At 39.8% G+C, this 14,057-nt stretch overlaps 1 protein-coding gene across 5 annotated transcripts in view; it reads right to left on the reverse strand.

Annotated features, from left to right (window-relative positions):
• The window catches only part of gdpd5a (glycerophosphodiester phosphodiesterase domain containing 5a), a 33,339-nt gene extending 28,976 nt beyond the window's left edge, over positions 1-4,363 (reverse strand). For 2 of the 5 annotated variants that reach the window (XM_036008909.1, XM_036008907.1), the window contains exon 1: positions 4,016-4,363. The gene's annotated coding sequence lies outside the window, so the exon portion shown is untranslated. Of the gene's footprint in view, positions 1-4,012 lie in introns of all 5 variants that reach the window. The other 3 variants (XM_036008908.1, XM_031310936.2, XM_031310938.2) reach the window with 2 other exon arrangements.
• Between the last annotated feature and the right edge of the window lie 9,694 nt (positions 4,364-14,057).

Raw genomic sequence — 14,057 nt, forward strand, 5'->3', positions numbered from 1 at the left:
CCAAGATAGTCAGAAGTTTTTGATGGAGCGGAGCTGTGCAAAGAACAAAGGCAACGCTCGTTGCAACACAAAATATAATCCAAATCCAATTTATTATCGGAAAAAAATGACTGCCAAAGTATTCCTGATCCAGGACTTCCATCAACATTTGATGAATCTGCTAATAAAATATGTGCAGCATAAACTACTGTGGCCTTTGAAGGAATGTTCTTTCAACAGAACTGGTGGTATTTGCAGGGAAACCACAGTGCGCAACCACACACAGGCAATTCTGAGAACACCAGACGCATAAGCTTTTGACCTCAATGAACGTTAGTTTGAATGAGCCTGCATTGACCTGATGGAAATGCACATTAGTAATAGTATAAGTTCAACGTTGTTTATGAAATGTGCTACAGTATATGGGCTGTAAGGAGTCAGCCGTGTTAGCTTATTTTGTGGTGTACAGTAGCAGAGACAGTGCTGTTGACTGGACTCCTGGGTGTAGTGTGCTGTTCATTTTTTATGTATTTTATACAGTTTCTTTTAGCTTCCGTTTCATGCTGTGTACAGTATAGTCTCTCCTCTTTTTCTCATAAGCGGAGTTTGATATTCGAGCCAGGGGGGGCAAAAAAAAATAAAACTCATTGTAGCAGTTGAGACCTTGGGGAACACAGCACGAGCACATATGGACAAAACAAACATGGTAAATAAACATATATGTTTATTTTTAAAGCAGATTTTAAATTACATTGTAACAATTTAACAATCCGCCCTTATGAAATCCAATCGCGGCACGGCTGTCTTGGAACGCAATAGACAGACGGTGGCGGAATGCCCCGACGCTTAAATTCAACTAAAATGTAACAGTGAACAATCAGTGTTGGACCTACAGTCTGTTGAGATGCCTCTCCAAACGCAGAAACCAAGCGCAGTCACACCATAAAACGTTAAGACACGTTGAGGAAAAAGATCTGTATTTTGCCGTAATCCAGTGGTTCCCAACCTTTTTTCCTTGGCGCCCCCCCTACTCATGTCTAAGAAAAGCTGAGCTCTCTTCCCCCCCGAAACCGAAGTTGAGGTAACTCTTGAGATAGAGCCTTACTTTCTTTTTTGATACAGAGGAGTTATCAGCACTTTTACGTTTCTCCGCCATGTTTCATTCATAAAATAGTGATGCCGTGGCGGCAGGAAAAACGAGGATGATAGCAGCTAGCAGCTGACCTGATGACAGCAAGGGTCCCAGGTTAAGAGGTCCCGGAGGTTTGGCCTACTAAGTAGCCTTCCTACAATTTTAAGCAAGAACAAAAATACATTTTTTTTACAGTTTTTATACAGACTTTTGTATAAATTATATATTCTAGTGTATTATCATAATTTAACATTTGAAAATATTTTTTTTTTACCTCAACCTCAAACCAGATAAAGACTTGCGCCCCCCCCTGTGATCTTTGCCGCCCCCCTGAGGGGTGCCCGGACCCCAGGTTGGGAACCACTGCCGTAATCCAATGACAGGGAAAAAAAGTAATCCACAGCGATCAGTAGATCCACTTCGCCGTTTAAACAATGTGGAATAAAACGTATAAAAGTCCAAATCTACACAAAACGCGCAATCAATTAGTAAGCTGACATCACATGTATATACATGGCATTTAGGAAACTTTATTGCAACGTTGGCACGGTAAGATGTCCAGACTAGTGCAACAGTAATTTTCGTGCATATGCGTCGACAATGGTCTCAGGTGAGAGCCAGAGCCCTGAAAAAATATTTTTTTACTAAAGCAGTAGGCCTATATGAAATCAGATGTATTACCTATCACCATTTAGTTGTTTTGTGTTATTTAAAATATTTATAAAATATCTGTTCATGCCAGAAGTAATTATTCCACTCATTTTTGAAACAATGCAATTACCTGTTTCAGCCACCAGGGGGGCAGTGCTCCAGCTGGCCTCACACTCAGCTGGCTTTAGACCACTTCCCTCTCACGAACCAGCCATTTACCTGAGAGGCCTTCACTACTCTCCTCACCACCTTGCCAACTTCCAGAAGTACCCTGGTTCCTGTCAACACGCCTCCGAGGCTGCATCAGGCACCTCACTGTGTCCAAGTTGTCAGTGGAGATAGATTTATGTGCTCATTGAATAATAATACAATAATCCACTAAGTGTCAGCCAACTCTGCCATATGCGTCTATTATTAGCCTTTTATCTCGGTCACTGTCGCCTCTTTCCAGACTTCCATCGTTCACTCCTTCATGAAATTTATATATGCATGCATTAATAGTATCCTTAATATTTCAGTGGATTTAGCCAAAAATAGAGTTTCCATTTGTGCCACACGCTCATTACATTGCCCCGCAGGAGTACGAGGGCACAGAGTGGAAACAAAGCTGCTGTTGAAGCCAATTACTTTATTTCACTAAATGTTGATGTTTTCCCTGTGCTAACCTACATCCATTATTGGTCATAAGAAATGAGCTTCTGCTTGTTAAAGTGAGGCCCTGTTCTCCTGCCCGGCTGCACATTATTAGCCAAGCAACACCTGCCAGTTCTGAAAACAACCTCTGATTTATTAAAGGTGATATTAGTCTGGCAGATTCAGTGAGCGGCGCTGCAGGAAGGCCGGGGTACAGACAGAGATGATAATTGGAAGTCAGACATGCCTTCTTCAAATCAGATGTGAGAGGACAAAAGGAGAGACCAATGCGATTAAAGCTTTGCAAAGATGGTGACGTCACCACTTGTTTGTCAAAGACTTCAAGAAACCCACTACAGGTCAATAACTCAGCCTTTAAATATAGAGTTTTCTCTACCATTATAAGGCTTTTGAGCTTGATTTATGGTTCTGCGGAGGCTCCATGCAGAGCTTTCGTCGTAGCCTACGTAAGTGACCCTCTTAGGGTAAGACCTAGGGTTGGGTAACGTTTGGATTTTTACAATTCCGATGCCGAACCGGTACTTTTAAAACGATTCTGATTCCTAATCCGATTCTTGAAAAACTGAAAAATGACATCAAAGATGTAATGTTTACTAGCGATCACGTTCAGTGAATGGTTAATATGCTTTTACGTCCGTTTTGGTGAGCCCAGAGGGAAAATATGGCATTTTAAAAGTAGCCTACATTTACGGTAGCTAGCTAACGGTAGACTACAGAGAAAGTGTGATATTTTTACGTACATTTCGGAGCGACAGAGGGAAAATATTTCAGTCGACACATTAAGTGGAACCGAAATGAGGAACCAAAATTTGAGTTCTAATCTGGTCCAATTCCTACCGGTTGCGTAGGAACCGGGTTTCCTAGTAAGACCCCGTCTCCCGGCCAAATACGTGCACCTACGTCTTCCACAAACCTAAGGAAATCACTGAAATACATTCATTACATATAACATTCAGTCAACTATGTTTATGGGGACAACTGGATTATATGCAGTAGAAAATGATTAGTTCATATTTTCAGTAATAGTTAAATGAACCGAAGAGCCTTTATCATGTCAGAAAAAAATGGTCTCATTATCCAGTTGTCAAGTTGCATGCACGATGGGAAATGGAGTCAGATGAAAGTCACCCAGTTCAGTGTGTGCCAGTGTAACCATATTTTATGTTTTTGATATTGCATGTCTGTATTTGTACCTAATACTATTTCTTTCTGCAGCAGGTGTCACTAAAACTGCTCAGCAAAACACATTCAGTTTCACTTATTTCACAACTGTCAATCAACCATCATGCAGAAGAACACATGAAAAACATCTGTGTTCTGTAATCTTTCATGTCTACAGTATCATAATGTAGCCTACCGGTATGTACCCTTTTGGAGACAGTAGGACGTGCCATTAGACAGTCATAATAGCCTGTGCGGATAGTGGCCATAAAAGCAATTGAAATTATATGAAAGAGTGTCGTAAAAAACAATGCATTCACACACAAAACGCACCCAGTGAGGTCAGATCATTCAACTCAATTCCACAAACATGACACAAGTGACAGATACTCAGATTACATCAAGATAATCCGATAAAGTGCGCATAAACACACTTACCTCCACGACAGCCTTTTAAAAACAAAATCCTGGACAGTGTTGGGAACGTCAGAAGCTCTCGGTTAATCAGTTACTTCCATGGATGTTGACATAATGTCGTCTCTTTACTGTTGGACTTTACGGATTCATACAAGTCTCTAAAGTAACTTTGAGCGGCCGTGTGAGGCAGACCAATGGCACACATCGGCCTCCCGTCCTGGGTAGGGTACTCCAACAGCGAACAGCAACGCAACACACTGGACGTTTTTAAATCATGAATGTTTTAATAACTCGTAGGAGAGTTTCCTCTTGAATTAAGACCTACCTTCAGTGTTCATAGAAGAGTTCAAAGCCGTAATCCGTCTGACACGGAGTGGGTGGAGCTGCGCGGAGCTGCACACTGCAAAAAATAGTCCATCTGAGCATTTGGTTTTAGACCAACCGCAGGGCTAACTCATGCGTTGTGATGGGTACTTTTTTACAGCGTGCATGGTATCTCTGTCGCAGGTAAATTGACCTGCAGTTTTACTTCTGCTGGTGGACATGGTCATAACGGTGTTTGTAGTTTTCCTGCAATCAATGAGTCGTATCACTAAGCAAAACAAAAACATGTCAATGCCACTTTCTAATATTGCACACTTTATAAAGGGTTTATAAATGGCAACTATTGGTTTTATTCATTACGAATGAATGGCTAATAAATGAACATTAAATCATTCATTTGCTGAAACTCGTCTTTACATGTACATACATTCCATTCCAGCTATCCTCATGACCTACCACACTTTCTGGACTCTTCAGGATGTCTTCAACATTTTTAGATTCCAGATACAGAGCTGGGACCCCCCCACTACATATTGTATGAAATTGAGTTGCATATTAAACTGGGCCTACAATAATACGTAGGGGGGCCTTTTTGGGGTGCATATACACTAAGCTATTAAAATATATTGACATTCACATATCCATCATGTTTTAATGTTAAACATACATGTTTATGTAAATCCTTAAGCCTAACTGTATCTGTGGATGGCCACCTTAGTGGCTACCTTACCTACAGGCCAATAAGCCTGTCATCAACGTAAAAAATGTAAATAAAAAAAAAAATTAAATTCATAAACAAATCACAAATAGGCTGATTTATCTTTGCTAATAATATGTTGGACTCATGTTTATGTATATTTTCATACATATTAACTTTTTTTTTTTTAAGATTATTTTTTGGCCATTTTCGGCCTTTATTTTTGACAGGATAGATGAAGACATGAAAGGAGAGAGAGAGAGGGGGGTAATGACATGCAGCAAAAGGATGCAGGTCAGAATCGAACCCGGGCCCGCTGCGTCGAGGAGTAAATCTCTATATATGGGCGCCCGCTCTACCAACTGAACTATCTGGGTGTCCATACATATTAACTTTTGAAAATTAAACTTGGGCCCCCTCTGTTGAAGATCTCAGGGCTATATCATTAGAGGTCCAGTGTGTAATGTGTTTAGTTGTTCATTATCAAAATCTGTGTTGCCCGTTCACAAACTTGTCATTCACACTTTCATGAATATTTACCACCACCATCAATTCCAAGTATTCCTTTTGGCATTTGCGCTTGTATGAACTGGGGTAGACGCTCCATATTCATGCTCCATCTTGAAATACGTTAGCTGGTAAGGGACATACAGGACATACTGCTCCGCCTTTCGTGTTTTCACTGTCACATGATAAATCACAGGTGCTGCTAACGCTGCTAATGGGTATCGTAGCTTCCCGGCCCCGGCAGGTTTGAAGAAGGAAACATGGAGGACCACAGGTATTCAAAATCCAAATTTCTTCTTCTTCACCCAGAAAAAGAAAAAGGATATTGAAAAGAGCAAGAGAGCGTCTTTTTGAAGCGTGAAGGCTACCGTAGCTGTAATACGTACTTTAAACTGCGTGGTGCGAGAGAGTTGATATATGATCTCAACGTTAGATGGGAAAAATTCCTACACATTGGACCTTTAAAGTAACTCTGCACACTACTCCATTCTTACTGTCAGAAAAGTCATTGTAAAGAGAGCATTCATATGTAAGGCATCTTCAGACTGGAGTAACTAACGCCCCCTTAACATAATTTCACGTTTAAAAACGGTTTGTCTTCTTTATCTATGGTAAATTGTACTTGTTTCAGTGTACTCTTCTTCATTTTTTTTTTGATGTTTGTTCGTTGACTGTAGTGTGTCAGTTGAATTCTTGTTTTGATTCTGTCTTTCCTATTACTTTAATGTCTTTGTTTAGTTTCTTGTTATTCACTTGTGTCGGTGTTGTATGGTAAGACCCCTCGGAGATGAGATGGTTTATCTCAAGGGGTTTATCCTGATGAATAAACGTGTACAACAGTAAATCCCTCTGTTTGGCATATGGCCACTTACCCTCTGGAAAAAGAGCTGCAGGGGATCTGGATTAAAATTCATGTACTAATGACATTTATTAACGGATAACCGACATTAATAATTACATTGCTACAAAAATAGAGAGGACGGACACCAACCAAAGCAATTTATTACAACTTGCCAACCCCAAATGTGTTCTTATTAATGACTTATCAAATCATTAGAAAATGGTTTATTAAAGATTACTGACACCTTCCAGTTCCAATGCACACATCCTTATAAAGGGTACCATATTTTATTTTTTTTTATCATTTCGTTTTTCCGTTGAAGGTATCAAATTCAAAAGCTATTGATTTGTTTAAAATAATCCCGCTGCAAAAAAATAAATAAAAAAAGTCAATTTGCACAGGTTGATGGCTCACTCTGAATCAATGCTAATCTGAAATAAAGTGAAGAACTCACTTGCAAATGTATTCTAAACACAGCTTCATTTCCTTCAGGAACGTTGTAGAAACAAGATAGATATTTACTTTCTAGACTCACTTGATAAAAGGCATGGTTAATGCAGCGTGAGGAAGCATCACTGCAAACATATATAAATCTTACGCCGTCAATTTGACATTACGGATATTAAAATTGCAGACGGATGAGACAGCTGAAACAGAGGAGATAGATGTAGAGAGGAGGAGAGAAGAGAAGTGACGTATGAGAAGTTATCTGGAGGGGATCTGAGATTTGTACCTCTTCATGTTGGCTGTCTCCAGCCTTGTTTGTTCCAATTTGGACATGATACTCAGTGTCTCATGTGTTGGAGTTGAGAGGGTGAAATCAAGTGTGTTGCCAGTTTGGAGTGTGGCTGGAGATTTCGGGAGGGAGAGATTAAAGGGGGAATCATAAGAGAGAAATAATTTAATTGAACTTCTCTGTGTGTGGGGGGGGGGGGGGCATCTCTAGGAAGTGGTAGTGTTTCCTGGAACTACAAGGGCGGAGGTGAGGAGGTTTTGGATTGGCTTTATGGAGTCGCACACTATGATGGAGAGTCTCCACGGAGCAGACAAGAGCTATGAAAGCTTTTCGTAGGCCTATAGGTGGTCAGAAAAGGCTCTCATATTTATCATATTTAGGCATTTTGATTGGTTATTGTAATAATTAACACTTGGTTGCCCTGTACAAGACCCAGGGAGGCCTTGCATTACCACATAGGCGGAATTTACAGGGGGGATGGGGGGGTTACAACCATCCCAATAATCAAACTGTCCAGTGCACCCCTATTATCGAATAATAATTTCGAATAGTTACGCCCTTGCATTACCAACACCTGGCACAAAGGTAGAGCAGATGAGTAACGTCTTGTGAGAGATCTATTCCAGGCCCAGCAGTCAGAGATTAACCCCTGGCCTGGGATCATTACGTCAGATCCCTTTAATCCCACGCAATTTAGCAGTGGCAGGGAGTCTCTCAACTACAACTTCTCTAACAGGTGAAATGCATGCTGGTCCTGTGGTGGTTTGTTAGTGGGAAAGACACATGCATACACAAATAGGGCATCGTTTGGATTTTAACGGTTCTGATTCCAATTGCGATTCTTCCTTTCGATTCCGGTTCTTATCGATTCTCGATTCCGATTCTTTGAGGGGTGGAGTTGAAACGGGTCACATGCTCATTTCACAAATAAGAGGAAAGTTTGATTTTGATTCAATGGTGGGTTGCAGTTTTACAGGGCTTTTTCAACGTAAAATAAAGCCACAATAGAGCGCCGCTTACTGTGCTCCATGGCTGCAACACAAAAAGTGCCTGGCCGCTACAGAAACCAAAACTTGGGCCTGTTAAATTTGGAACCCATGATCAGATTTGAAACCAAATCCTCCAAGCGATTCCAAACGATTCCAATAAAGAAACGATTCTACTGGAATCGTAATTTTTGAAATGATTCCAAGTAGGAATCGGTTCTCGATGCCCAACCCTATACACAAATGAATTGAAATGAATTGAAATGCGTAGCCTACTTGCAGTTCAACTCATCGCAGTGTTGCTAAAGTAATTTCATTCCTTGGTGTAATGATGATGATAGTGAAGGTGGCTGTGGTGGTGATAGTATGATTGTGATGTGTTGAACAACGGGCAGTGTGCAATTTAGTTTGCTAGTGCAAGCAACATGAGCATGTCCATGCAGAGTGATGCAGCAGTCTGTGTCTGTGTAATTTATGGATGTGTGTATGTATGTATGCACTATGTTGTGTTGAATTCATTAAACAGCAGATATTGTTTGTTTGTCCAAGACAAATTTCCTTTGGGGTAATAAAAATCTATCTTATCTCATCTTATCTTAGTAACAGTAACCTAGCAGTAGCACCAGTACCAACAGCAGTAAAAAGACAATGCTCTTTTGCTTCCTGTTTTTATGTCAGCTTTTTGTCGACTTCTAGTGGTCATAGGAAGTACTACCACTGCTCAGACAGTATGTCAGCCAGCAGAGGGTGCCTGGACCTGCTGTACTGTTGGTTACTTGTCTCTCTTTAGAGTGATTGTGAGAAAAGCCAAAGATGTGAACATGGACATAATGCAAAATGAATTTGTTATATCTGGGTATGGTAGTTCTTCTGTGTGAAGCAATGCTCAGATAAAGACTCAGAGAAACTGGAGCTAGACACTGCTATACCAAAAATAAAGATTTGATTTAACGGTGAATTCAAATGAGCTTTTGATTAAAATGCACAGAAAAGGCTCGGTGGAAGGCTTAAATGTAGGCCAAAAACAGTGAATACATGAATGAATCCATAACATCAATGAAGACTGTGGGGAAAGGCCGAACTTTTCGTTAAAGTTAAATCAAAAGCTGTTATTACCAATCAAAAGTTATGTCAACACACCAGACTAGAATGTATTAAACCACACATGAAAGCAAGGATTCAAAATGCATTTTTCTACTGCTCATGTTAATAACACTAAACATTACACTACAGTATATTATATTACTATACTACAACCTAATAATACATATGGCAACACGGTTGGACTCTTGAACATTAAATCAGAGAAGCATTGTAACAAACCTTTCACGAAATGTATATGCAATATTAGAGTAATAAATGAACACGTGCCTTGGGGATAATGATGTCATCAGGGTTATTGTGGGAAAGCCTGTGTTACACACTGGGTCATCATGGAGTTTGAAAGTCTAATGAATGATGCTATTGGTTGCATTATGGGAAATGTGGGACTTAGAGTTTTGGGAGCTTGACCTATACGAGGGACAAACAGGCAGGATTTAAAAAAAAAAAATGTGTTTCTTTCAAGCCTCTCAACTTTGATCAAGAGCAGAACCAAATGATCGTGGAGTACTCCTTTACAAAATTATGCCTGTACTCCCTGTAGTCAAAACACAGTACAACAGAGACATAACATCAGGTTATCTAGCACACTCGCATTGCTAGAATTGTACGTTTTTTTGTGGAACAGACTTGAAAAAATTACCAGAAGCTAACAAAAGTGAGAAACAAAATCAAATCTGATTAATATCTTTCCCTCTGAGCTATTACATCATATCATATCTGGGTAAGATGATAGTTACGTAGTTGTAAATATTGCAACAGTGAATTAAAATCACTGGTCATTAAATGAATGTCCTGGTCTATGGAGGATTTGCAAATCACGACATTACAGAAACAGAAACAAAGTCACTTGAATTAATCAGATTAACAGAAATTCTACTGAAGATATATACAATCTGGTTTTGTATAGCCGACCTCTAAAGACTTACTGTACATCTTACTAATGTATGGCAGAAAGACACAACAACATGCTAAACTATTGCTGCATTTCTATAATAACAGATTCATAATTATGTCTGCTGTGAAAGACTAGATGTTAAGTACTTTCTTGCTCCTGAACTCAGATAAAACTGAGATGCTGGTCATTGAACGTGCTCGGCATAGACACCAGCTTGATCAGGTAGCAGTAACTCTAGACGTCTGTGTGATATATATATATATATATATATATATATATATATAGAACCATGGTGTTACGTGCGATACAACCCTTTCTTTTTATCAGCACATTAAAGGCATCACTGAGATCGCCTTCTTTCACTGACGCAACATAGCTCAAATCAGATCTTTTTTATCCACGGCTGATGCAGAGATTGTAATTCACGCCTCTGTATCATCCAGACTGGAATGTTTTCCTGTCAGGCCTGTCGCATGCTAGTGCTAAAGTCTTCAAATGGTTCAGAATTCTGCAGCAAGAATCTTAAAGTGCTCATATTGTGCTCATTTTCAGGTTCATAATTGTATTTAGAGGGTATATCAGAATAGGTTTACATGGTTTAATTTTCAAAAAACATCATATATTTGTTGTACTGCACATTGCTGCAGCTCCTCTTTTCACCCTGTGTGTTGAGCTCTCTGTTTTAGCTACAGAGTGAGACATCTCACTTCTGTTCTATCTTTGTTGGGAGTCGCACATGCTCAGCTAAGTAAGCATTGCAAGCCAGTCAGAAACAGAGTACGAGGGCGTGCTCTGACAGTACCTAAGTAAGGACTACTAGCCAGTCAGAAGCAGAGTATGAGGGTGTGCCCTGACAGTACCTAGGTAAGGACTACTAGCCAGTCAGAAGCAGAGTATGAGGGCGTGCCCTGACAGTACCTAGGTAAGGACTACTAGCCAGTCAGAAGCAGAGTATGAGGGCGTGCCATGCTAGCAGCTAGGTGAGCATTATAACGTGTGTTCCAAAGTGACCACGTTTGTCTCTGAAGTAAAGGCTGGACTACAATAGAGCTGTTTGGAGCAGTTTGTGAACAGTGTTTTCAGTTGGAGATGGTAAGTCCCTTTGGGGTGGACTTTGGGCTTTTCACTTTGTAAACCTATTACATGCACAAAAAGATATATAACACAATTAAGGAAAAGGGAAAGGCCAAACTGCATAGTATGACCACTTTAACTAAAACTAGAAAAAGCGACCATGTTACACCACTTTTATCTTCCTTTCATTGGCAACCGATCCAAGCCAGATAAACTTCTTACAAGACTTACAAAATTGTAAATGTCCCTTCCCAATCAGGACTCTCCTCCAATCAGGACTCTCCGCTCTCAGAATACAGGGCTCCTGTCTGTCAGCAGGCCACAGGGCCTTTTCCTATCGTGCCCTCTTGTTCTGGAATAACCTCCCTGTAGACATCAGTCTGATTCTGAAACTCAAAATTCAAACCTATTAACTTTCAATTAAATGCGCATTCTTTCATTATCCAGTTGGCGGGCCATTCTCAGTCTCAATGTTCAAATTTGAGCTATAGTTCTTTATCCTGCTTTCTGAAGGCCACTGCATCTCAAGCGCTGTTACAGTAACTATCCCTGTGCTGGACCATCAGCTGTCCTCCTCATGTGTCATACAACGGCCAGTGTGCAAGTCTGTTGTTGTGTTGTTGTGTTTTTGTTTCATTCTCTCATCTGTGTGAATTGTGTGCTTCAGTTTTGCTTCCTGTGTGACAGTGTGTCCTCTCCTCACACGTAGAAGCTGCTTGACATCCTACCGGATCCATTTTCTTCATATATCAATTATTACTATATATTCTTTGCAAATTTTGCACTCTACCCATTCAGCCTCTTTTTTTTTTTACTTATGCAACAGTTACTTTGTATGCATATATTTGTTTTTCTGTATTTATTGTTTATTTCATATTCATGTTTAATATATTTGTTTATGTATGCACCTTTCACCAAGGCAAATTCCACATAAGAGTACTTATTGTGGCAAGAAAACCTTTTCTGACTTTCTGTTTTTGTCATATGGATTGTGTATACTGTACTATTATTATGTTGGTTATTCTCAGTTGCTCTTCCTGAGTTTTATTCCACTTTTTAGGGGGGAGTTTTCCTTATTCAAAATAGGGATAGAGTGTGGTATGTTGTACACATTGTAAAGGCACTTGAGGAAAATTTGTGATTTGTGATGTTGGGCTATACAGTGGCACTCATAAGTTTATGAACCCATGCTAAAGTTGACTAAAAAGAGGAATAAAAAAAATCATCTTTTGGAAATTGATCTTAATGCCTTAATTAACAAAATGAGGAAAAATCCAACCTTTAAGGACACCAATTTTCTTTGTGAACGAATAATACCTAGAGATTGGCATGGGGTACTTTCCATAAAATCATCTCTCAATGCAAATCAAACCAGCTATTAGGCTAACTGAAATAAAACCATGGCAATCTCTAGGTATGGTGAAGGGGATGTGATGATGTGGGGCTATTTTAATTTCAAAGGCCAATGGAACTTTATCAGGATGCATAGTATCCTGGATCCATGAAATAACTGGCCTTTAAAAATAAAAATCTGCCTGCCTCTATGGGAATTTAACATAGGGGTGTACTTACTTATGCCCCCTGTATTTTAAGGAAGAACATTTATTTATTTACGATACATTATTCATTCACAAAGAAAATTGGTGACCTTAAAGGCTGGATTTTTCCTCATTTTTTTTAATTTAGGCATTAAGATCAATTTCCAAAAGATGATTTTTTATTCCTCTTTTAAGTCAACTTTAGCATGGGTTCATAAACTTATGAGTGCCACTGTACATGTATAAATAAATTTGACTTGATTTACCTTAACAGAGGCAGTGTTAGAGCGGACATGCATCCGCTTCTTCTGTAACTTCCTGCTGCCTGATCACTTCTAAACACCACTCCCCAAGCGGGGGGGGGGGGGGGTGCATACCACCAGGAAGAAGAGAAGGAAGCATTCATGGGAAAATATGCAACCAGATAATGCAGTTCCCATACTCTCTTCACAAAGGGAGTTCCCATATTCCCTTTGTCAAGAATTCATATGTATACATATTTAAAAGTAATAAGTAAAAGGTTTCTATACTACTGAATATAGCTGCAAAAGTTACTGAACTAGTGATTTTGCCTTTGGAGCTCCCCTGAGCTTGAATCAAACTCCCACAGGCATAAGACAATAAGGGTGCTGATACAGTTACCAGGAAGAATCAGGCAGAAAACTAACCCACACCAGATCCTGTCTGCCTCTCTAGTCTCTCAGTGTCCATGGGACTGGCAACAAAAAGCATACCATCTCAGCATATTGAATATACACAGCCTATGTATAGGCTTCCCTATACATAGGCTATACATATCACTTCCCTGACACATTAGCACTTTTTTGTTATGTAGCACTGAGGTATCAGACATGTAGCTTGAGGTCATGTTTCATTTGTGTGATTGTCAGATGGACTGCTATGGTTTCAAAGAACATCATGTTGTCTCCTGCAGTTTACTGTTTGTTCTGCTGGTGATGGGGCTGTGCGGCTAACATCATGTGACCTGATGCCCTGCAAAGTCACACATAAAGATCAGTTTACTCATCATGGAGGGTACTGTTAAGCACGGGAAAACAGCTGTAAAATTGTTTTCTGTGGCTCTTGAGGAGCTTTTCAAAGTCTGAAAAAATAACCCTGATGAATCACTGGAGTGCTCCTTTAATACAGTGAATCTAGGACCAAAAAGTGATAACGCCTTTACTTTGTGTATCACAAATACAACTATCTTGTTTATTTAATTGGATGAGCTGAGGGAAATACTGATGAAATACTAAAGGGAAGTCTTCAGTGCTTTCAGTGTTTTTCAGTGCAGCCATAATCAGTAAAAGTAATGAGGGCTAACTTTATTATGGGTCACTGAGTGGTAGGGGTCTGAGTGA

The sequence above is a fragment of the Sander lucioperca genome, chromosome 13, assembly GCF_008315115.2.
Source record: "Sander lucioperca isolate FBNREF2018 chromosome 13, SLUC_FBN_1.2, whole genome shotgun sequence".
NCBI lineage: Eukaryota > Metazoa > Chordata > Actinopteri > Perciformes > Percidae > Sander > Sander lucioperca.